This window comes from Myodes glareolus, chromosome 5 (genome assembly GCF_982192425.1).
Source record: "Myodes glareolus chromosome 5, mMyoGla1.1, whole genome shotgun sequence".
In the NCBI taxonomy this organism is placed as follows: Eukaryota; Metazoa; Chordata; class Mammalia; order Rodentia; family Cricetidae; genus Myodes; species Myodes glareolus.
In genome coordinates this window covers 69,912,568-69,923,367 of record NC_142030.1, presented here as the reverse complement: position 1 = coordinate 69,923,367, position 10,800 = coordinate 69,912,568, and positions in this window count along the sequence as shown.

Below are 10,800 nucleotides of genomic sequence, written 5' to 3'. Positions count from 1 at the left end.
TGGAAGTCCACTGAGCTGTTCACCCTGGTTTTCATGGTCTTGTTTAATGTTCTTGCTCTTATTCAGAGGAACAAACACATTATCCTCTTTATTTCAGTGTTGAGGGTGGGTACCCACTTCCAAATCTACTGTGCTTTAGATATGATAGATGACTGAATTTAAAAAAGCTCATGAAGAACAGTCGTGAGCTTTGCTTCCATCGTCACTATAGCTCTTCCTTCCTGCCCTGGTCCAATGAGATACTGAAGTTCTATAATATGTTCTAGGGAGAAATAGGGTATCTATGATTAAAGAGTGAACATAGCTAATGGTTAGAGAGAGAGTACACCTAATAATGTCATTTAGGAGCAAGCTAGTTCTTTTTCATTCATGTTTGAATATAATTGAGTGACTAACTACTCCATGCTCGCCTCTCCAGTGAGAGCAGACACCATGCTCTGGGAGAGCTGTTTCGCGCTGAGCATAGCCATGGTTTGGCCTGTGCATACAGATCCATTCTACAGGCACTTGGAAATCTTGAAAGAGAAGAAGAAGAAATAAGCCACAGGAGCTGCTTTGAACAGCTTTACAGAAGCTAGTTACAGTCAGCAAGGGCCATAAAGCTTGGAATCACAGGCGTATTTTGGGAGCCTAGAGATATGTAAGCATCCTCGCATCTAATGAGCTTTCCCAGAGAAAAGCAGAAAAAAGCAAATCATTCAACTTGGAAACCCCCTCCGTGTTCCTCCATAGGGTTCCAAGGACTTGAAAGAAATTAAGAAATCAATCTTTGAATATACACAAAAGATGTACACAAAAGATGTGGCATTAACATGAATAAGAAAAATTCTTCTTCTTTCTTTTTTCTTTTTAACAAAAGCAATCCCAGTTGCTATAGTCCTTGATCAGTCAACAAGTACATTTGAGCCTCATTGCTTTCCATCCCTCTTGTAGATACGCTGTATCTGAACTTAACAGACAGAAGAATCTTAACTATGGAAACTCACAGAAACTCAAGATAAGAAGGGACTGCCTCCATTTGAAGGCAGTGATCTTTTTTCTTCTTTTATTGAAAGTAGATTCTTCTCTTATACGATATATCCTGACTATAGTTTTCCCTCTCTCTACTCCTCCTAGCTCCCCTCTGCCTCCCCTCTCCTCTGGATCCACTCCCCTTTTGTCTCCCTTCAGAAAAGAGCAGGACTTCAAGAGACAACCAAACACAGCAAAACAAAATACAGTAAGACAAGGCAAAATGCCTTACAGCCAGGCTGAACAGGGCAACCCTATAGGAAGAAAAGGCTCCCAAGAGCAGACAAAAGAGCCAGAGATACGCCAACTTCCACAGTTAGGAGTCCTACGAAAACCACCAAGCTAACAGGCATAAAATGTAAGGCAGAGGACCTGGTACAGACCCATGCAACCTCTGTGCTTGCAGCTTCCGTCTCCATGAGCCTATATCTGCCCTGGGTAGTTGATTCGGTGGGCTGAGTTCTCCTGGTATCTTCCATCCTCTCTGACTCCTACACTCTTTCTGTTCCCACTTCTGCGGGATTCCCCAAGCTGCAAGGTGAGGGATGCAACGGAGACCTCCAATGTAGATGCTCTCTGCATAATGTCTGGTTGTGGGTCTCTGTATGAGCTCCCATCTGCCGAAGGCAGTGTTCTTATTTGTGTTGAGCCCTTAATTTTCTTCACTTCACATGTCTGGAAGAGGAAAGTCTACTCCTAGAGGCAGTAAATTAAGCTGAAAAAGAACAATTTAATAAAAGGAAAAAAATACTTAAGAAATAATAATAATGTGGAGGGTGAGAGTGCTCACAGACTTGGAAAGCCTACGAAGCTGTTAGACTCAGAACGCAGATACCGTTTTAACCAAGCATGATAAATGTGAAACTAGGAAAAGACGTAGGGGAAAGGGCTTGGCTAGAGACAACACATTGCTCAAAAGTGGCTGGGAAATACATGGAGCAAACTACGGGAAGACAAGGGTTATTTTCGTGGTTTGTTTGTACAGATTCATCTCAGGAGATCGACTTCCTGTCTCCAGTGATAAGAATGTGTTTCTCTTCCTGGCACAGGGAGGGCACCATTCTCACGGGAAATTTATATTCTGCCTTCAGAAGAAAAGGGACAAGCCAAGAACCCTTCCTGGATGGGCTGTTTTTCAAAGGCCTTCAACTCAAAGTAACCAATATGATGGAGTAGCATATTTTGGGTTGAGAAACTGTCTTTTAGTTCAGATGGTTTCATATTCGAATGTCATTTTAGTCACTCTTCAGACTATCTGCAATTTCACTACAATAAAAGCCTGTTGGGAAGTGACCACAATACCCCAGAGTTCTATAACCAACACTGTGTTGAAAACCCACCTCATCCTTCCATCTGATCCCATGGCTCATGTCAATACTATCAAAGCTGAAGCTGAGTATTGACTGACAGTGCAGAGCACTGACTCGCCTCAGCCTCTCACACAACTCCCAGAGTCTCTGTCACCTCTGCCATCGCTAAATGCTGTTTCCATGCCTTATTACTGCAAATGCTTTTTTTTTTTTTTGGTGGGGAGAGTTGGGGGTACAAAAAGCCAATGTTAATGCTTTAATGGATGTTTTTAGATGTAATGGCTTTATTAACTTGTTCATTCAAACAAGTTGTATAAACTTCCACTATCAGCAAATATTCTGAAAAATGAAATCCAAAGATTTATTGATTTGATACTTACATGTTAATGGTAGGAAAATATTAAAAGACTTTTTTTGTAAGTGAACTAGTTGTATAAGATTATAAACCTGCGCATGTACAGTAGATAAAAACACTGTGATTTTACACACAATAGCACTGAATCTGAGTGGCGGTGTGCCAGAGTGCTTGCTCATGGCACTGCGGTGGTGTGACAGCCTTTGCAGGGCCAAGCGTGCCTGTCATGTGTTCGGAACCAAGGCTGCAGTGAAGGTGCACATTGCAAGGGTGAGCACGCCGGAAACATCTCAAATTCATTGCCCATCCGATTTTTTTAAATTAATTTTTATTTGTACAGTTTGTAACCTTTTACTCTTGTGAGATTTTTCATGATCCTCACATTCAGTTCTGTGACACACCCCCCCCCCAATTTGAGAAGCTGAGCTCTCGTGGGAGGGGGTGGGCCCAGATAAGACCTGAGTCTAACTCACCTGGGTGAATACCTGCACATTCACTGAGAGGACAGAGGCAGATGAGCAGAAAGGGGATTCTTTTGGTTTTGTTGTTTGTTTGCTTGGGCAAAAAGTGATGAGAGTTCCTATTTTGAACACAATGAATTTGATCTCATTATGGAGATGTCAAAGATTCAGTTGAACACAAGCCTGTCAAGCTCATGAGCAGATAGAAGCTGAGATCAAAAATTGGAAAAGCATTAATATATAGATAAAAATTTAGGAGGAGGACAAGAGGCCAGAATCAAGAAGAAGGTGTAAGAAATTCCAGGCAGCATTGGACACAACTGAAAGTTTCTTCCTTGAGATTTTCCTTTCCTGTGTCATTTGGAGTCCTTGTCTCTTCTGGAATTTAAAGAGATGGTCCGATGTGTTTCTTTCATTGAAACATTAGCAAGAATGCCACCCTCTTAGTTTGTTTGTTCAAATGAGTATTAAGTTCCTATTATATGCCTGGCCCTCATCTAGATCCTGGAGCTAGCACAAGTAATAAAATGGCAGTCCTGTGATGTGAGGAACTAGTTAGCAATCAGTATACTTGTGGTTCAGGTAACTTCCACCGTCCTAATCACATAAAGCTTAGAGTTTGTGCTCTCTCCCCGAAGGAACTAGTCGGCAGCTAGTCTGAAAAGCAAACCCAGTTTGCCTCGTCCTCACGCGTTTTGATCTGCTGGGGTAGCTACGATTAATCTCCCCACTTCCTAAAATAAGGAACTGTGAGAAACTTAGTTTGGAAGTCTTCAGATACTTGGGTTTTGGCCAAGGCTATCATATTTCTGTTGAAGTTCTGCCTTGCTCCAGGTGTTGTTGCAAAGACTTTAGTTCCCATGGCATACAAACTGATAAAGCTTACTGTAGGGGTAGGGTAGGTAGTACTTAAGGGCATGGACTAAGGCAAATGTCCATCTAGTCACCGCTGATAAGTTATTTTGTCTTTTTCTGCCTCAATTTCATCACCAATCAGGATGAACGAAATGAGTGTAGCAGTGAAGCCATCATGTAGTTGTTAAAAGGTAAGTTTTACAGAGAGGAAAAGCAGACAGGTCTAGGATTTTGCCTACATCATAAATGAGGGGACCTGTGAGATATTGCAAATAAGTCACATAAAATGTGAAATCTTCTCATCAACAATGTTAAAATAAAGTTTATATAGATACAAACCAGCCATCATTATCAGAATGATGATTAAATTTATTAGATTTGGTAGTATCCCTTGAGTCAGGTAGGAATTACCTAAATGATGGTCAGGGAGTGGCGTGGGAAGGAGAATGTGAGTCTGAAAGTGAGGGTAAATTTGGAGAACTCGGGATACTGAGTGTCACCTAACCTACTGCTCTGTGGATTATAAATGGGCGAAAATGGCGAGAGAATGATAAGATCTGGGAGAGCCATCTGTAGCATGTCCGGAGAGCTAGATTTTAAGGACAAGGGAAAGCAATTGGAAAACTGACACAGAGTGGGAACTAATTTGTATTTTAATGAGGTTTCATGGCAAGGAACTGTGTGGAAAGAAAACAGACTGAGGAAGAAAGATGAACTGGATCTCCCTCTCTCCCATATGTCATAATCCAGACTAGAAATGGGGGTAGCCTTGACTAGGGAATTACAAGTAGTTATAAATTAAAAATTAATTAAGGATAATACAGTCAGCTGGACTTACTGAGCAATGGATTACGATGGGTGAAAGGGTGGATAAAAATCAAACTATCAAACTATCATTCATGTTGCTAACCTGGGCCCCCAGGGAGAGGGTGAATCCATTGACTGAGCAATTGGTATAAAATCAGACTTTGGGGGGTTTGATAGTATAGATAAGTGATTCTCAATCTGTGGGTCATGATCAGTTATTATGATTCATAACAGTAGCAAAATTACAGTTATGAAGTAGCAACAAAATAATTTGTGGTTGGGGATCACCACAATATGAAGGACTTTGTTAAAGGGTCACAGCTTTAGGAAGATTGAGAATGACTGCTCTAGGTTGTAACTTGATTGGATCTTGAGTCAGCAAAGGACACATGAATGCAGGTCTGATAGGAAGGATTAATTTGGGTGGGGAGAGCCTGCTCCAGAGTGAGCAATGGCTTCTGGGAGCAGCCTTGATATGAAGAGGACCAAGACAAAAGCATGGTGTCTGTGAATAGCCCTTGCTTCTTGCTGGTGAGTGAGTCCATCCTGTTGTTGCTGCCCCCATCTTTCAATATTATCTCAGTTCAGCTCCTGCCACCTTCCAGTCTGGACAGATGATCGCTGGCTCTCCAGGAATCCTCCAGGCCTTCGGCACCTGTTTGGACTGCTGAGGTACTCCACTGGGTGACACAAGAAGCGACCTTGTTCTCAGTCTGTGTAACATGAGGGCCGGCTTGTTGGGGTTTCTGTCCTGCCCGGTACCCCATAGCTGGCAAGTCCCAGAGAAAATCAATCACACAGAGATCTCTATAAGTTATAAAGCTGATTGGCCCATTAGGTCAGGCTACTTATTAGCTCTTATAACTTATGTTACCCCATTATCCTTATCTACATTAGCCATATGGCTTGGTACCTTTTTCAACTGTCAGCTTACATGATGCTTCTTCGGTGATCTGGGCAGGAGTGGCAGAGGGAGCTTCCTCCTCCCTAGCCTTATCCTATTCTCATTGCCCCGCCTCTACTTCCTGTCTGGTTGACCCGCCTCTACTTCCTGCCTGGCCAATCAGCGTTTTATTAAAATACTTGATTGACAATACAGACAATTCTCCCACACCAAGTCTGTGTAGTGTGCAGAGAAAAAGAAACTCCTAAGCAGGTAAAAGGTGATGATCAGCTAAGAAGATAGAAAACTAGGAGCATGTCAAAGAAGGGCTTTAGGGATGATGGGAGGTGGAAGGTGTGATCAACCATAACAATAGTCGACAGCATGCACCTTGTGCTCATCACTGTCTCTTTAAGAGCTGTACCCAGAGAGCTCATCCCCCTTCCCGAGGACTCCAGAGGTAATTGCTGTTATTATCATCCTTATAGTAAGTAAGGAAGCCAAGCCAAGGAAAGACAAATATCTTGCTCAGACGTCTTGCTCAAGGAAGAGTCTGGATTCTATGGTCACGGAGTTTATGCTTGCTACTATTCTGCTATGTTATGGTCTCATACTTACCACACAGCAGTATGGTGTGGGAAAGTACATTCCAAGAGAGGAGTGGCTGGGACACAATTGCAGCTTTGTTTTGTTGTTGTTTCAAAGTTTAACTGTAAAGGGGAGATATGAAGAAGGGAAAGAGAGAAATTGTATTGTGTTAGATACGTTGTTTCTGTGTTAAGATGAAGGGCTGGCAATGTCATTGTGAACTTGGGAACCTAACAGGGCCATGTGGAAGGGTAGCTGCTAGGCACCGAGGTGCCATCATAGGTGATGACTCAGGTCTCAGAAAGCCCAGATCCCACCCACCACAGCACAGATGCCGCTGTTGGCAACTTCTCAGGGTTTATGTTAGCCAAAGTCTTCTCCACAGGTCCTTTGATCTCCACCTTTTTTTTTTGTATTTGAATTTTTGTAATGATAAAAATAACTCCTATGTTCCTATCTTGGCTCATTTTTGATCAGGAAACCAGAAATCAGAACCTAAATTAGCATCTAGCTTGTTAATTTTTTAAACTTTTAATTATTTATTTTACATCCTGACTGTAGCCATCTCTCCTCCCACCCCGTCCCCTCCCCCTCCTAATGTACCCCTACTCTGTATCCACTCAGAAGGGGGCAGGCCTCGCATGGGTGTCAGCAAAGCATGGCATATCAAGCTGCAGCCTTCAGAGCAAGCACCTCTGCCTGTATTCAACTGGGGAAGGTAGTCCAGCATAGGGAATAGGTCCCTAAGAGGAAAGGAGCATATGCTTGTTTTGTGTTTTTATAAAAGAGCCTCACCCCCACCCCCCAAAAAAACTGCTTGATGTTTCTCTATTCTATTTGCATTTTAAACTATTACAGTAAGGTATGTTTATAGGACAAATGACAGTCAGAGAAATATATAAGCAAATGTTCTTTGATGAACTGAAATGACAAGATATAAATGGGACCATAAGAAACATGGAAGTAGGATGCTAAAGATACCTCACAAAGTCTAGCAACGTCATCAGACCCTTTGGCTAGGGTGTAATTCAGTACCAGAGATGAACTAGAGCCAGGCCCTTGACGTCTGTGAAGACTGTTGAGGAAATGAGTGTGCGTTAAACCCTCTGTGGGACAGCCATTGCTTCTCCTCTCCAGTCCCTCCATTTTAAGCCAGTAGTCCTCTCTTCAACATTTATACAATATTTAAAGAAAGCATGTACCTAGGTCCCTATCTCAGAGATTCTGTTTCCTCAGAACAATGTTACTGATGTTGAACATCTGAGCTAAACATATCTGTAATAGTTTCATAAATTTTGATTTACACATATGAGACCATCATTTCAATCCAAACAACTAGAACAACCTAGAAGGTTCCTCTCTTGCCTTTTATAACTGTGCCATCTCACTACTCTAGCCCCTTCTCCAGACGACCACTGATATGATTTCTATCATGATGCAATGATTCCAGCGGAAAAAAAATAATGACATCTTGAAACTTGCAGGTAAATGGATAGATCTAGAAAACATCATATCGAGTGAGGTAACCCAAACCCAGAAAGACAATTATCATATGTACTCACTCATAAGTGGCTTTCAGACGTAAATCAAAGAAAAAACAGCCTACAATCATAATCCCAGAGAACCTAGACAACAAAGAGGACCCTAAGAGAGACATACATGGATCTAATCTACATGGGAAGAAGAAAAAGACAAGATCTCCTGAGTAAATTGGGAACATAGGAAACTTGGGAAAGGGGAGAAGGGGAGGGGAGAAGGGAGGGGAGTGGAGAGAAAGATATAGTTCAATAAAAACAGTTTAAAAAATCCATGTTTCCAAAACTTTCATGTAAATAAGATCAATAAATAACTTTAAATTTTTCTTCTATCAGTTATAATAATTTTGAGATTCAAACAGATTGCTGGATAAAAGTTCACTCAGTTTTGACTAGTATTTCATTATATAGATAAATGGCAAATTAATCATTTGTCTATTAATGAATATTTGAATTATTTCAAATATGGGACTATTATCAATCAATCTTTCATGGACGTCCATGTAAAAGTTGCTATGTGGGAATAGTCCCGAATTTCTTTGGAAGAAATATGTAAAGTAGAATAACTAGGTCATATAAGTACATACTGTTTTAGGAGATGGTCCAATGTTTTTAATATTGCTTATGCCATTTTATTCTCTTATCAGCAGCATGTAAGAATTACAGTTCCTCCACATTGTTATCAAATTTGATATCAGTCTTTTTAATAACAGACACACCCAAAGGCCTGTGATGGTGTCTCACAGCAGGTTTAGTCCACATTTCCCCGTGGCCAGTGATATACAGGTTTTCACGAGTTGTGTGCTGTGCTCTGTCTTTCAATGTAATTTGTAATACTTTCTCTAGTATCCTGTTGGTTCTTCTAAAATGCTTTTCAAAGAAAGCCTTTACTTTTTTCAAATTTATTCACTGATTTGCATGAGTATGTAGGTGGGCACATTTACCACATCATGGATGTGAAGGCCAGGGAACCATTAGAGGAGTCCGTTCTCTAGCTCCACCGTGGGACCCTGGGGATTGAACCCAGGACCTCAGGTTCGGTGGCAAATGCCTTTAACTGCTGAGCCATTTCCCTGGTCCAGTTTTAAAAGTGCTGATATTGTTTTGTTCTTAGATAAATGGTCCTTTCGGTGTCACATCTGAAGAAAAAAATCTTTGCCTAAGATGTATCCAAAGATGCAAAGATTTTTTTAAACATTTGTATTAAATACAAAGATAATATTTTGTATTTCTAGCCAGTTGGAAGATCAAAATTTGTGGAAATGACGACTCTTTCTTTATTAAATTGCCCTTGTATCCTCGTCAAATACCGCTTTTCACATTTCTGTGCTGAGTCCTGTGTGTTACTGGCGTACTCTTCTATTTTGAGAACAAAACCATACTGAATGTTTTCATTCACCGTAGTTTTACAGTGCCATGAAATGAGGTAGTGTTCATACTTAAATTATTTTTTTTATTTCAGATGCCTATGTGATTAGATTCTTTGCATTTCCATGAATTATGAAACCTGTTTGCCAGTGTCACCAAAGGAGCTTGCTGGGATTTTTTTTTAATGAGCATTATATTTAACTTGCAAAACCAAAACAAGAACAAAACCGGGAGAATTGATTCCTAACTGAGAAGCTCTGCTACAGACATGGCAATTCTCGCCCCTGCGTTGAGTTCTAATTTCTCTCAGCAATAGTTTTGCATCTTTCAATGTATAGTCATACACATATTTTATAAATTTTATCCCTAAGTATTCTGAACTCGTACTGGTGTATTTGTTTTGTTTCAAACAAATTGTCCCTCAGTGTGTGAAGAGCAACACCTATAACTGAGGCAGGGGATTGACTGATTTTCAGTGAGATCTGCTCACTGAGCCACATATGGAAAGACATTGAACAGTGGCTCTCCAGGGAATTTCAGATTACCTGGAGATGCCAGGTAGGAATATAATTGATTCTTACACGTTAATTTTCATTTCTAAAAAATTATATTTCGTTTTGTGTGTGTGTATACACGTCACACACATATGCACGCGTGGCCACATGTGCCTGTGGATGCACATGGAGGCCAGACGTATTGGTTGTCAGCCACTCAATATGAGTGCTAGGAACTGAAGTTGGATCCTCTGCGAGAGCAGTCTGTGGTCTCAGCCATGGAGCCATCCATCTCGTTGGCCCCCTGTGTGTTAGTTCTCTAACCTTGCTGAACTCAGTCAATAGCTTTAGTGAGATTTCCAGGAAGAGCTTTGTACACAGACGAGTGCACTGGTTTGTGCACAGGATTTTTACTCTTCCTTTCCCACCTGTGTAGCTTTTATTTGTTTTTCTTACCTTTTTGCACTGGTTCGTACCACCAATACAATGTTTAATACAGGTGATGACAGACATTGTTGCCTTATTTACTAAGAGAGGGTTGTTTTAGTTGTTGTTTTAATTTTTTTTTATTTTTTGGTTTGTTCTTTTGTCAAGATAAAATTTCCCTGAGTAGCCCTGGTTGTCCTGGAACTCGCTCTGTAGACCAGGCTGGGCTCAAACTCACAGAAATCTGCCTGCCTCTGCCTCCTGAGTGCTGAGATCAAAGGTGTGCTGAGATCAAAGGTGTGCACCACCCCCGCCCAGCCAATACCTTGAATTTTTTTAAAATAGAAGATATAATTACATTAGATTAAAATAATTAATGGCCTCTGGCCTCTTTTCTTAAATTGTTGTGGTATATATGTATATATATATATATATATATAAACACATATACATATATAGACATATACGTATATGTACATAAACGCAAATACAATCTGTTCAGTCCATATATTGTTACTTGTACGTATATGTCGTCACCACTTGGTATTGGGTTATCGAGTTATGGATTGGTAAACACATTCCTGCAGAAGACTCTTTTCTGCTGATCTCAGCATTCTTTAGTTGCCTGTAATTCTATGTCGGGGTGGGGGTGGGGGAGTTGTGGCCCCATGAGAGAACTTAACAAATGAAACACTTCCCCAAATCTT